The sequence below is a fragment of the Schistocerca nitens genome, chromosome 3, assembly GCF_023898315.1.
Source record: "Schistocerca nitens isolate TAMUIC-IGC-003100 chromosome 3, iqSchNite1.1, whole genome shotgun sequence".
NCBI classification, from domain to species: Eukaryota; Metazoa; Arthropoda; class Insecta; order Orthoptera; family Acrididae; genus Schistocerca; species Schistocerca nitens.
The window spans coordinates 295,248,041-295,263,718 of NC_064616.1; the positions used below are offsets into that span (position 1 = coordinate 295,248,041).

General features: G+C 39.9%; 1 protein-coding gene across 1 annotated transcript in view; it reads left to right on the plus strand.

The window, feature by feature from the left end:
- LOC126249194 (KICSTOR complex protein SZT2-like) overlaps positions 1-15,678 on the plus strand; it is a 706,154-nt gene that overhangs the window by 374,412 nt on the left and 316,064 nt on the right. The gene's annotated exons all lie outside the window — the stretch shown is intronic.

A 15,678-nucleotide genomic window follows, 5' to 3' on the forward strand; every position in this document is an offset into this window, starting at 1 on the left:
CGAAATTCATTCTAGAAACAATCCCTTAGTTTGCGGCTCCTTTCTTCCAAGAGTGCTTGTCGCTCAAGGTATACAGGGAAACTTACGTGAAATTTGGAAGGTAGGAGAAGAAAGCCATGTTGGCATATCGTGAGTCGTGAGCATTTGCCCACGGAAGGCAAAGGTCCCATGGTTGAGACCCGGTCCAGTGCACAGGTTTAATCCACCAGGAAGTTTCAGTGGTGTAGCCGATTTCATCTTTCCGCAAATAAATCAATCGCAAGCAAAGATATTTCTTCCCGCAAAAGCCTGCCCTAAATCTGGATCATTTCTCAGATTTGGACAACAATTGTATTGGTAGTGGCAGTGGAGGCGATGGGCTTGGAGCGTGAAAGCAAGCGGAATTCTTCACTTTATGTCTTTACTTTATCGAACAGTCGTTAGTAAATTAAATGCCTATTTTATAAAGCAGCAGTTCTTAAAATGAACTCGGGTGAAGCTGAACTCGGAAATCTATGTTGTGTACACTTTAATCTCAGGTTCTTTCGCCGTGAACAACGATCATCTCTGACTGCCAAAATTGCATGGATGAAGGAAAGCTCAACCTAGTGGCACTAAAACACGACGGACTCCGTTTTGCACAAATACCAGTTGAAAAGGCGTAAATAAATAAGGAATAGTTGTTAAAAATTCAACACTGCTGACGTTCGAAATATTTTTATCTGTGAGTGAAATAGTTTAAAGGCATTTCATTAATCTTAACAGTAGAGTAAGGGTAACTGGAACTGTGTGCAGTGAACAGTGAAGTATATGGACTTCGACAACAACCAATAACGAATGAATGTTTCTTTCAAAAATGATCTGCAGGCTGGAATAACAGTAATCACACGATTCGTATTAAATTTTTAAACTACCGAACGTGTGCTTCAACCGCTATGCCAGCTACCTGCACATTGATGAACAGAAATAGTAAGCACCTGTAAATCAATTAGTAAAGTCATGTTTATCAACCAGTCATGTATTGTAGTTGTGTCATGTTGGCTCAGTGGCTACATGTTAGACGTTGGTTCCAAAGATGTGAAGTTCGAACTCATGTAAACACAAGCATCATTTATTTTGTTGCGCTTTTCGTTTCTTTCGCATCTACAATGTTTGTTGATGTGCAGCATGCTGAGTTACTTCGTGTTTAGAGTCCATTTCCACCTGTAGGTTCCCATATATCTAAATGGGTAACTCTCTTCAATGGTCTATGGTAGCCAAGGGCATACCATATCACTAAAGACCATGCCCGTCAAATCCTTGCGGTGGTCAAACCAACTTTCGGGTTTGTGACAACTGTGTTTAAGTAAACAATGCAAATCTGTCACTCTCTGTGCCAGTACTATCTTTAGCGTTGTATAACAATGGCTCTAAAATCAGCAAGCTGTTGAAACTATTGTCCACATAGAAAGTTACTGGTCAAAGATCTGTATTATGTATGTTTACAACGTGCTCACCAAGCTTCTGAAAGCCTGAAGAGAAGTCTCGGTCGTGTACAGTTCATGTTCGAAGTGAAATCGGCCGCGCCACTGAGCGGCCAACACGATGTTGCCGGGATTCATCGACTGCAGAACGATGTATTCCGTTCAGATGAAGATAACTATGACAACACTAAGCTTGAAACTATCCTGCCTGAATACATCACTTACTTTTTTCCTATCGTTCTGTGCCACTGTGGTGGGCAGCGTTCTGTATCTAAGTGCATTAAGCGAAGGGAATTAATTTGTATATTTCCGTTTACTTTACAGATATCTGACTATTCAAATGTTTTTCAGCTATAGAGAAATGTCCTGAAGAAGTTTGAGAAGTTTCTTCTGATTATTTTCCTCCATTTTTACTACAAATGGTTCAAATGGCTCTGAGCACTATGGGACTCAACTGCTGTGGTCATTAGTCTCCTAGAACTTAGAACTACTTAAACCTAACTAACCTAAGGACATCACAAACATCCATGCCCGAGGCAGGATTCGAACCTGTACCGTATCAGTCGCACATTTTTACTACACGAAGTCTTCAATAACAATATCTCAGATGAACAATTAATATCAGTGGTCGAAGCGCGATAACCGTGTCAGCAGCTGTATTAGCATCGTTGCTAAACTTGTGTCGTGCTAATTTTCTTAACTAAAATCAAACTTGATCTCCAGTCAGTGCCGTTCGTACGTCGGCCTTAAGCCTCGCAGTCGGGGGAAACGAGCGAACGAAATCACAGTAGTTACGACACTGGTTTCGCATTGTGGCAGATGGCGGTTCATAATTCTCGAATAGCCATTCAGACTTAACGTAGTTTACTGGACAGATCAACCCTTTCGTGGTTAAAACTCATTTTACACATATTTCAAAAATAAATTATCATAAATACACAATTGATCACCGAAAAAGTAAACTAGTTTGGAATACAGTAAATTGATACACACAACTGATAAATCAGTTTCGCTTTAGCAAATTAAGATCTTATTTTCTAGCTTGTGTGCTGCACCACAGAATTACACAACAATATTATCATACATTACTTTCACTGTTCCGTCGTCGTATTGATCTCATTTACTTTGTTAGCTAGGATAAGGGATGTTTTAGGAAAGTAGTAGGCTCAAGTTTGTATCTGCGAAGGGAACAGTTGTGAAGAGAAGCCGAAAAGAATTCTACTTACTACAGAATCATCAACATACCGGTTACTGTACGTTTCAGCACTGATTTGATTGTAAGCTTTTTAAAATCCTCTTTTTTGTAGATAATATGAATTTTACTGATTTAAAATTGCTTTTGCTAAGGGAAAGTTTTATTATACGTTCGATCCAATGAAAACAGAATTTGTGACGAATTACATACACGAAGTATATATCGTGTTGGTACATTGTATGCGTATTGCAAGAAAACGGAGAACTTACGGAGGAGTTAAACTGCGTTGTGTTACGATTTCTTGTCTGTGCGCACCTGTTTGTTTGATGTACGAGATTATCGGAAGGTCGAGAAACTGAGAAAGATAACGGCGCTGCAGGGTTGGCCAGTCTCCACGAGGCGACACTTTGAAAGGTTTTATTTGCCACACTGCTTGAGATTGACAGTGTGTTCGGTTCCGAAAGGACGAGTGTTCAAATCCTGGTATGGCTAATCAGAATGCGGTTTTCCGTCGTGTCCCTAATTAGCGTGAACCAAATGCCTGGATGTTTCCTTTCAAAACGACACGGCCGATGTCCTTTCACATGCTTCCACAAGCCAAGCCTTTGTGCCATTTGTGATGTCCTCGTCGTCAACGGGGTGCTAAATCATTATCTCCCTTCCTTCTACTCACCATCAATGGTATTTAGAAATGTGAACACTTTTGTGTAGAGCGATGTATAATGATCTGGTTCATGGTACACCGCATTAAGATTTCTTACATCGCGAACTACAATTACCATTTTGTAGTTACACACCTACCGTCATGACTGAAGTCGCTATATCGTGATGGAGAGGTAGCACTCGATCTGAGTTGGCAGATTCGAACTGCGGTGTGCACGATGACTTCATTGTTGGTTTTACGCCGGCAGGATGGGAGAGCTGTTGTCATACAACTCCGAGTCTAAGGTTTGCCGAAAGCCCCTTCGCTTCGATGCAGAACAGTGCTGCTGTGTGTTATGCTAAGGATTTGAGACACGGTCGCTGGTGACTCGTCCGTTAGATGAATTCTTAGCTACCATGGCCTTTTCCCACAAGAAGGCATTGGACGTTTAGCACGTTTCGTACCATTTTATTTTTGTTCGCATTCCATTAACTGATTTGATGCGGCTCGCCATGATTTCCTATCCTGTGCCAAACTCATCATGTGAATGTCTGTACAGATGTACAACTCTGTTATCATGTTTTCGCAATTCTATGGAGAGATTAGTGGCGAGGGATGATTACTGCAATGTCCTTAAGTAAGGACTCGTCCCAGTACTCACCTAAGGTGATTTGAGAAAGCAAGTAAACCGTAATTCTAGATACCTGGACTGGGTTTCAACCGAACATCCTCCTGAATACCAGCACGAAGTGTAGCCACATGCTGCTTCGCTCGACGATAGCAATCATACTATACTGAATGAACGCCTATGACAGTACCCGAGAGTAACACGTTAGATGCAGTCAAGTAGCGAATGAATAACGGAAACAACAAATTCTACAAGCCCGCCGAGTGTGGTGGTTCTTTTTATGTATAGGTTTTTATATATTATGAAAAGTTCGAGTCAGCGTTGTTCTGGCTGCTTCACAACTGAAAAAATTATTTACGTCAGTGACTCAGTTGTGGCACTTCTCGCAGTTAGTTTCCCCGACACAATGTTTTTATATTAAAAGGAACCACCAACACACAAAATTCCAGATATGACAGCTGCATTTATTATTGCAGTTGACTTTTGGTAATTATTTTTTACTTTTATGAAAATGCAACACTAAGGAGATTCTCGCAATTTCGTTAGGTGGGGATCGTAAAATGTCTACTGAACCCAATTTACTCAAATATGATTCAATATTGGAAGAACTGATTACTTTTACTGCTTCAAAGGAAGAACCGCTAATCAAGAGGATTCTCCTACATTTACATTTATTTTTACTTGTCAAAATTAGTGAGTACTAAGATATTTGTTGCGACTCTGGGCCGTTATCATTTAGAACAATGGCGCTGACCTCTGCGCCAATGTTCCCCTATACAATTTGCATAAAGTATTGAAATATATCACTTCATGAATATAGGAATAGTTACAGAAAAACATTATCGACACTTTTAAGTAATATTTGATTATATTTAGGCTAAATATTACATGAAATACGTTTTCGTGCCTCGTCACAAATCAGAATCCTCTTAGTAAGTATGCTGTCCGCAGAATATGTCGAATTCTTATAGCTTCGAATATGCTGTAAAAGGTATGATCAGATCTCCCATTAGAAAAACAGTCTAAAACCATCATAATATACGGCTCTCCGTGAACTTTAAGAGAAAATCTGCTTTGCGTTAGTATGTTCATGTTTGCTAAATCTTCGTACTCTTTAATGCCATACTGTGATACTAGAAATGATGAAAGTGATTGCAGTTGGGAATTATTAATGAAGAGAAAACTTAATAAATGTGAATTTTGACAGACCTCAGGTATGTGTTAATCGGTGCTTGTAATGTCTTGTTACTAGGTGTTTCAACCGCAGAATAAGTTGTTTACCCGTTAACGTGTACGTTTTTAGATTATTATTGCACACTTAGGGTTTGTGAACAGTATCCATAATTAACCCTTACTTTTTATCCTTACGCTTCATTCTTCGTTTCGAAATGTAGACTGTCGACGGTACGAATATATGTTTTTGCAAGTTTTTGTGGTTGTAATCAAACGCTTTACTAAATGTAATCGGATTAAATCCAGCTAATTTGTCTCACACAGAGTATCACAGAAACCTGAGGCTGATTATTTCAATCGCTCATACAGAACGTTAGAAATGTACACTGATGAGCCAAAGCATTATGACTTCCTGCTTTATAGCTTATTTGTCCGTCTTTGGAACTAAGTACATCATTGAGTCTGCGTATCAGGGATCCCACAGTTAGTAGATTTGTCGAGGTATGTGGCCTTAGACGTCTACGCACAGGTCATGCAATTAGCGTAAATAACGGGCCACTGATTTGCGTACGCGATGATGACGCTCGATAGCGACCCAGATGGGTTCCAGGATTTACATCAGGCGAATTTGGTCGCCGACACATCAACGTCAGTTCACGGTAATGATCCTCAAACTACTGTAGCACGGTTCTGGCCCTTAGACACGGACAATTATACTGCTGAAACATGACATCGCCGTTGGGCATGACATGAAGCGTGAAGGGATGCAGGTGGCTCGCGGCTGTCAGCGTGTCTTCGATTACCATCACAGGTCCCATGCAAGCGCAGGAGAATGTCTGCCATAGCGTAATATTGCTCCCACCAGCTTGCGTCCGTGGCGTGCTGCACGTCTCGAGCCGTCGTTCACCCAAAAATGTGATTCACCCGAAGAGCAGACACGTTTCCATTGATCGACGATCGAATCTCGATGGTCCCGTGCCCACTGCATTCGTAACTGACGATTTCATAGGGTTAGTATGTGAACACGTAGGGATTGTCTGCTGCGGAGCTCCATGTTGAACAATGTACGATGAACGGTGTGCACCGAAACACTTGTGCGTGCACCCGCATTGTGCTCTTTCGGCAGACACGCCACAAATCACCATCTATCCTACTTTACAAAGCAGATAAGCCTCCGAACCCCACATTCTGTGAAGAGCCATGGGCGTCCACCCATTTAGCGCCTAGTGGTAGTTTCACTGCCCTTCTACCTCTTTCTGGCGTTGCTCACTAAGTATCTCGTGAACATTCAACCAGTTTTGCCGTTTTCGAGATACTCTTTATACAGGCTCTGCGTAATAATATTAATCTGCCCTTTGTCAGAGTCGCTTATCTCAATGGATTTCCCCATTTCCAGCCCATATCTTCGCTAGGGTGATCCACCGTCCGTGTCTGCTCCGCTTGCATACTTCTGTTACGGCGTCACGTGCCCGCAATGCCGTTTGGCGGGATCCAACCTCGCGGTGGGCAGTGGCCGTAATGTTTTGGCTTAATGTTTTGGCTTATCAATGTATGTTTTGTCATTGAAATAAAAGGTAGATTTCTAGGGTGTTCTACGCAAATTGCTATGCGGTGCATGGAAGAACGCACTAGCTCACGTTCTTCCCATCATAGCCAACATTGTTGGAAGAAAGGCCTTCGTGCGCTTCTAAGAAAGTATTGTAATACTTTCAACCCAAAAGATCGCCATTGTTTTGATGTTACAACATTTCCATATGAATTCAGCCCACTACTGCGTTTATATTGCCAACTAGTTTACATAAAATGCATGTACGCAGTTCCGAAATATTATTTTGCTATCGAATCAAAACAAATTATTGACACCTTGTAACCAATTTTTCACAGCTTTTTCAGCACGTTTTCTCCAATTGCAGTATATCTGTTACACTCTCATACTAAGTTGGGCATAACACTGGCCGTCCGTCCTATCTTTCTGTACACCCCTACTAATCCTGTCTGATAGGAACTCCACATACTCGAGCGACGTTTCGCGCAGATGTAACAAGCTTTCTGTGAGCAGCGTAGCCAATGCACAGAAACCTGTCACTCGCTTCCTTTTAAGAAATAGGTTAACATCCATGACCTCGGAGTACCGTAGCTGGCAATGAAAGTGAGTTAAGTCCCGTCTCGGGCGTCAGTGTGGGTTTTGAGCATTCCATTATTGTATGTTTGTGTGTCAACGCATAGTATTTAAAATGAAAGAACAAACCTGACTATCAAAACTGATGTATCAATAAAACAAGTTGAATTGACAGAATGGCCAAAACGCAGTAAAAATGAAGGTGCTGTTGCATCTGTTATTGAAATTGGTGAAGTATCTTGAAAAACGTAACTTACATTATTGATTTCTGTGGATGGTGTGAAAGAGATGAATGTGAAGATGCAGTTTAGATTTGTGCTCGATGAATGTGGAAAACTGCCCGGCGTATGCGAACCTGCAACCTCAGGAGCGGCGCCCTTGACTCATACGGCTAACTCATTGTCGGCATGGCATTGGACTGTGTTTTGAAGAATACAATTGAAACGTCTAAATAGGGCGTTCAACATCAAGAATGACATCTCTGTAGCTTATGTACATGATTTCTACGATTTACTTTTGGAGACCGTTGTAATGTGATTTTTCCACCTTCCTAAAGCGTTTTGTCAGATTGCTGCTACGAGGCAGAACACTGTCAATGGTATACCTAGATCGCTGACTCAGAGCAGGGAACTGTACTCACATCCGGAAAGACGGAGATGTCTTTCAGTCCGACTACCATGACTCATTCCCTCGTTCCTGATATTATTTCCGTTTTCCGGATGCGAAAACGATTGGCGTTTGCCTATACTAAATTTTGCAATTATTATTTCAGTAGCAGGGTGCCCCTTCTGGCAGCAAACTGACACTTATTCTTAGATAGGAAGGAAAAAAGATCAGAGCTGGAGCACACTCTCGGGTTATGGGAGAGAAGGGGAAGGGAAAATAGGGATAGAAATCGATCGTTTTTATTCCAGAGGAACGAGCCAGGCATTTTCATTGAGTAAACAGTAAAGCAGGCGATGTGGTTGGCTGGGAAACTATGAGGGCTAGGCTCAGTCACCGAAATGAAGAGGTTTTTCTTTCTTCGTACGCAGTAGCACATTTCCTTAGCAAAGCATGGGAGTGGTGGCTGTAATTTTGTATGTGGAAGGAAGGGGGGAGGTATGATGATGATAGAACGGGGTAGTGCCAGCAAATAGTCTATTCCAAAGATCACCAAGACGCCGAGCTGAACGACCATATTCGACGGACGGATAATCATCAACAGTGTCACATCCCCACTCCGCGAAACACTACAGGAAGGTTTGGAATTTAATCGAGAACATTGGGGGAAATCTGATCGTCAGGGACATTACGCCACTACCTCTCCACCCCTTACCGGCCAAACACTGGCGGTAAACACTTTTTTCCATTACCAGGAATCGAACCTACGTAGGTCAGAATTGAGCACCATAGCACAGACGTTCGTTAGCGACTTTGACCACGGTGAGGGGTTTGCCTTGTGTGATTTATTGAAACTACGGAAAATATAAATCCGAATGGTGTGACAGAGATTTTAATTTGGTTCCTCTGGAATTCAAATAAAGTCTCTCACACTGTGCCACCTTGTTGCTCGCTCTTGGCTCGGAAGGAACGACTTGTACATAAACTGTAAATTTTGTTGTACTACTAAGTTGTTGGCGAGGAACCAGCCTAACCGTTCTTCTATACCCATTTCTTGTCAAATTTTTGATATGCGTGGTTTAAAATATTTAAAATGTTGTATCCACTCATCTACAACTGCTATTATTGTATTTATTCGTGCGCTATTCTACGACAACGTCTGACGATCTAGTACCTTGCGTTAGACACTGCCGCGCGTCCGAGTTTATTTAACTATGGAATCCCTTGTCTATTCATACTTAAAGTCGTTTCTAGGCGACACAAATCGAGGGCATAAAGCTACGGGTATATTCTTGCTCATACGAGTAACTGTTCGTGTTTGCAACAGCTACCAAATGCTTTATTCGCCATTGAGTATTTTTACACACAATGGAAGTCATCTGGTAAATAATTCAGATTTTTACGCAAATGACAATACATACGATTAAATAATACAAAACAGATGCTCTGCATGAATTATGATATAATATAATAGTCTGTTAACAGTGTAAATGGTTCAAATGGCTCTGAACACTATGGGACTTAACATCTGAGGTCATCAGTCCCCTAGAACTTAGAATTACTTAAACCTAACTAACCTAAGGACATCACACACGTCAATGCCCGAGGCAGGATTCGAACCTGTGACCGTAGCGGTCGCGCGGTTCCAGACTGAAGCGCCTAGAACCGCTCGGCCACTGCGACCGGCGTTAAAAGTGTAGAGTCATTTGTCACACACTCCTGAAATTCGCGAACAGAGTAAAATCATCCATTTTGAAACGTTTCTTTAAAATTATTTGTGGACACTGTGTAGGCACTTTCAGTTTCTTAATCGTATGTCCATTTTTTGGGTTATCGTCATGAACTGACCTCGTTAAGTCATAGTTGTTTAGGTTTCTATTAACAAAAACAGGGCAAATACATACATTCATGGTAGGTTCTGCAATCATTTCAGTCGTTTGAAATAATCTCTGCATGTTTCATTGGAGCTGAACACGGTTCTGCATCGAACTTTGTTCACTGTCTGTAAACTTTATTTTCTAGCAACAGCTTTAATGTACCTGGTAGCCATAGTATTTCCGCGCAGCTGTTCATTTCTTCTTTCTTGTCTACTTCTGCGCTCATTCCACAGTAGATGCTACTTTCCTGGTCCTACCGTGATACAGGTCATATTTTTTTCCCCCCCGAGTATCATGTTCAGCTTTTCTTACCTGAGCCGGCCGTGGTGGCCGAGCGGTTCTAGGTGCTTCAGTCTGAAACCGCGCGACCGCTACTGTCACAGGTTCGAATCCTGCCTCGGACATGGATGTGTGTGATGTCCTTAGGTTAGCTAGGTTTAAGTAGTTCTAAGTTCTAGGGGACTGATGACCTCAGGTGTTAAGTCCAATAGTGCTCAGAGCCATTTGAACCAGCTTACCTGAACCTACTTTGCTGTTGTCATTGTAGTATCTGGTTCAATTAACTCTGCATTCACACACTCTACAGCTTCGATTTTTATACTAAACTACTGCACAATTACTAACCGAATAAAAACTAACAGTTCTGCTTCCCACCTCAGTAAGTTCGTATTCGGTATCCTTTTCCTTTGGTTTCACGGAATACTATTATTTCCGTTCGCTTTATATCATGTCGACAGATTTGTGACGTTGTATCGTCTTTTGTTATAGTCTACAAACAGCCCTAAGTGCTGGTTTCTGTTCCATTTTCCCAGGAAAACATGCCCATCCACCTTAATTAATATCCTGCTCACTAAGAATACCGATGTTAACTCACACAAATGAGTGTAATTTCACTTTATCACAGCGGCTGTGATGCATTAAAAAACTATGCATTCACTTTTGCATGCCACACGGGCGAATTCTTTTGTTAACAATTGAGCTCAATTTTGTATGAGTTTATCATGTTCAGTTGTCTAAATGTCCACAAACTTTATCATCTATAGACGGCATTAATTTACCCGGCATCCCTCGAATAGCCAGCCAGCTGTTAGTATCCGTTTCTCCTTTCTGTGGGATTACTACGTAACTTATTGATGCTGAAGGTTCAATAATGTAAGATCCTCCAGTTTTTTGCAGTTGTATTGTCATTCCAGTCGTTTAGTGTTATGTTCGCTCAAATATTTCTGCAATAATTGCGACATTCATTTCCATTTACCAGCTCACCACAGATAATTATTAATTTCTACATTCATCGAATACTCCATACACTGAGAATTCAGTGCTCCACATTTGTGTATTTCATCGAGGCTCTTCTATTGTATTGCAGTTACCATACTACAGGAATAAAAAAGGAGCAGATGCATTAAAATATCACATCGAGATACATTACGGTACTTTATTTAGCTGTAGGATAGCATTGTATCATAACGGAATGATCAGGCCCGTTAAGTTACAACTGTAGCTGATAGCTTTCTTTTGCCGTATAAACTCTAATTTTGAGCCTACTTAATTACGCCATAATACCAGTAGTGTTTTGTAACTCGTGTGGGAGAAGAAGAATGCGAAATTTGCATGTAACACTTACAGCTTCTCAACATGTGCTACAGACATATAATTTTCATGTCGGTATGCCAGTTGAGGATTTTAGGGTTTGAGAATTTGTAATGCTGGTAGTCTGACAGTATTTTTTACCACGACTGGAAGCATTCCCAACTCTCCGTTAATAATGTATAAAAAATTAACAGCAAAGGTTTCTGGTCTTATTGTGGTGGCTGCAGGATAGATTTAGCAGTTCTCTACCTGCACATCATGCAATGTATCGTACTCTGTACCTTCATCAGCCGCGCACGTATTCGATAACAGTTTTCCTGGATTTCCAAGTCAGGTGATCGCTGATCTTTGACGTGTCGCAATCGAGGCTTGCGCCGAATCCGCCCCGCCTCTCGCTCCCATGGCGCCTTATCGTATCAACCTGCTAATACGAGTATAGGTTTCGCCATTAGCCACCGACGTCGAGTTGACGATACGGGCCAAGATTGGGCCAATCGCGCCGATCGCAGGGCCTCGCGATAAACGTGCGACTGATTATAAAAGCTAGCGCGATCGGCGGCCAATGGTCAGTCTGTTGTAGCCCTAGAAGATGCGAGCTCGGCAGGGAACGGTCTCCGGACGGCCGTAAGTTGGAAGTGGGGATCTCGGCACGTGTATCTCGATTCTGCTGCCAGATCTAACTCTTCCAGCTCATGGCCGAACCGATATTGCGACTTGAGGTCTTCGCGCCAGCTATCGATTGGCGTGCTATCTCAGCGCGCCCGTCAAAATTTATCAAGGCCACGTGATTGGTGAAAATCTTCGCATTCAAATGGATTTACATTTTCTTATTTATTTTATCATTAATGTTCGCACCTTTTCTAAATAATTTAATAGAGTGCATATTGTTCAGTTCAGTGGGTGGAATACAGTTTATCGTTGATAATTTATCTGCCAGGTCATCGATATACTGTATTGCTTTCAGATATTAGTTCACAATGGTACATAGGGCTCTTGCGTTTTATTGTAAGTGGTATTTGGGCTAAGTGGAGAAGTGGTCTCTTCACTTTGTTTACAAGTGAGATTCAACTCCTCCAACTTATTTCTGCCACTTCTGTCGTCGACGACGAAAGAACTCCGTAATTTGGATCACACGGACTTCAGTGTTAGTGTTGTGTATGTGAAAGACGCGTGTGTGACCGCCCTGTCGGGATATTAGATAAATCATTTGTGTTACTATTTGCCGTTTGCTTCTTTCAGTCCCATTTCTTTTTATTTTAGATTCCATAACAACTATTAACCAACTTACTGTTGTGAAAATTATTATGTTACCGAATCCAGAATTGTTGTATTGCTCCAAGTTGTTCATATCCATTAGGCAGTATGAACTATTTTTCGCGCGCGGATATATGTGTGTGTGTGTGTGTGTGTGTGTGTGTGTGTGTGTGTGTGTGTGTGTGTGCTAAAATTGTAAAACTGATATTTGTTCTTTGCATATTTATAATTATATAATAACTTTGAATAAAATTTTATTATAAATGAAATCTGTGGTTTTCTATTCTATTTTACAGGAAACCTTCAGCTGAAATTCTCCAAATTGGGGTTGTCTGAATGTTTCTTGTGAATTTGTATTTGCAATTTTTTTATGGTACGCTCAGCTTCCTTATTGCAGCAACCACGAAAGTTCAGCACAGTGAAGTAATTTCTTTCTCAAAGTATAAGTATTCCATTGTGTATTCTGAATCTTATTCAGTGGATATGTTTGTTTTACACACAGCAACAATGTTCAGCGTGTTGATTAACAAAAATATTTGGACTGTAGGACAACTCAGTAGTAAAACAAACTCATTAAGTAAAGAACCTGCAAGTTCATATTGATGTAATGTGATGATGTCTCAACGAAGGTGCAGCAAACGACATGCATGACATTGTAGTATTTATTCCTTTCTTTTATCACAAGCTGTTTTTACTATATTTGATTACCAGTTCTGACCTATATTGATCATCTTCAGATTAGACTAAAAGACACATACAGAATATGCGTATAACCGTAAGTGACAGGAATGCACCACGAATAGAAATTTTGTGCCTTTCAAGCTGATTTGAAGATGATCCTTGGCGATCAAAACTGGATATAAAATAATAATAATAAAAAAAAAATCCTCATACATTGAAAGGCTGGTATCAGTACTTTTATTGGAAGTTCATTTATGGAAACAACACACGCAGAAGAGACTTTGTTGGATTTCCCTCATTTCAAACAGGAAGTGGAGTATTAGCAGAATTTTTTGAATGTTTGAAAGGCAATCTGAGTGCCAAAATACTGGCTTAATTCAAACTGTTCATTTAGGCTACCTGTCTTGGTGTATAATATGCATAAATAACATAATAATGTCTGCAGTTTCTGTTAATTGGGTACTTAAATTGAAATGTGCTATCATATACAAAGGGAAAGAATAGTTTTGTGATTATTACGTGTCAACTGACATAAAATAATTAAGGTATGCATCTGTGGCATGGTCTTTATAATGTGATGCATCAGTCTTTGGCAATGGAGTAAATCCACTGTGATCACACAAAAATTCAGCCAACACCAGTAAATAATTTCATAAGGACTTAGTTTCTTTTACAATGCTTGAACGGACACTGACAATTCTTTACATACATCAAGAAATAACACGAAGTACATAGTTTTCAGCATCATTCCTTTATCAGTCAAAATATGTTATAAACTTCACTAAATGTGACACAGTTATTAGTCAGGGCATATTAGGAACATATGTTTATATGAATCTTTCTCAAGTCAGAGTCCTTAAGGAAAAGTACTTTTTTAATATACAATATGTTGATTTATGAAACACTAGTAGCGATAGTGGTGGGTTGAGTATTTAACAGAACACTAACATATCCTCAGCTGTAGGTAAACATTTAGCAGGCATCAGTTCATTAGTAGAATTCTTGGCAACAAAAGTGTGACTACCAGAGTTCAGTATCTGAGTGATGTACCAGTAACAAGGTATATTTTATTATTCTACAAAGAAGATCAATATCATTGCTCACATACTTGTTAAATTTATGTGAGGGAGTCCCAAGAATTAATAACCTACTTAGAGGAAACAGTGTCAGCTTCTGGTTTCCAGGAAGAAATCTAGTAAGTCCTGCAAAACTTACCATTCACTCTTGCATGTACGGACCATAAATATTCACTTAGAATAGTAATAGCTTACACGCAGACTCATGCTTCATCTATGAGAAGGACAGAGAGAAATATTACTAAATAACAAATGAAAACTATCTGCCACACATCTTACAGTGATGTGCAGAAATTGTAATTTGTACTGTGATCATCAAAAAGTTACCGGATGAAGTTTCTCAACCTGTCTTAAGATAGCATTCCCTTCTGTACATCAGTATGTAAATGATTATCTGTGCTGCAATTGTAATAGTATTTTGTGTTCTAGGATTGATCTTTATTGTAATAACTGATGAAATATTAAATTTCTAAATACTTGGAGTTCCTTTTCCTCTCATGATTAGAATTTAGATTTGTCATTCATGTGGTTTCAGAATCATTCCATCATGCACTGGTTGAGTGGAACAGGGTGTGTATGCTTGTTTCAAATGGTGTGTTCAAAGTAATTTTACCAAACAACTAAACTGTTTCCAGTTCTGCCAAATCTTTCTTGTAACTAAGCATCAAACCCATAAAAACTCTCATGCATTCACAATAAAGGTGAACATTTTCTTTTCTTTATGTATACAGTTTGATGAAATACAACGTAATTCTTACACAGTGAATCACAGAAAGCATTTAAAATGTGACACTATTTATATATGGCATTCAGTTAATTATTAACAGCTGTTTGGCTTCTTCATGTTTCATTAGCAAGATGATAACTTTTGACTGATCATGGGGTAACTATGGCAGGGTGGAGATCACCTGGTGACAGTAATGTTGGTGTTAATACAAAATGTGATTGTGACTGATAAATAAAAGTGATTCTTAAACACTCCAGTCTTTCAATCTGGCACAGCATATTGTATCTTCTAGACTTTAGAAGTTACTTGAATTTTGTTATCAAGTTTGTAGATGCCAGTTGGTGGTAGTATGAAAATTTATTCTCCAAGCTTGTGCGCATACATTTAAATTAGTGGCAATATTGTTAAAACACTTTGCTAATTTTGTATATAATAAGGAGGTAAATGTTAATTGACACTGGATGACAGTTTCTGCTAACTAGTTTTGTACCATATACTGCTGCTTTACCTATTTAATGGGAGACGAACTACATTCGTATTATGAAGAAACAACCAAATTGTTTGGAAATACAGAGTTTGTTCTGTTTCATTATCAAACTGATATTGGTTACCGTCAGTCTCAGCTTGACGTGGAATCTATTAATTTCACTTTGTTACATTTTGCAAGTCA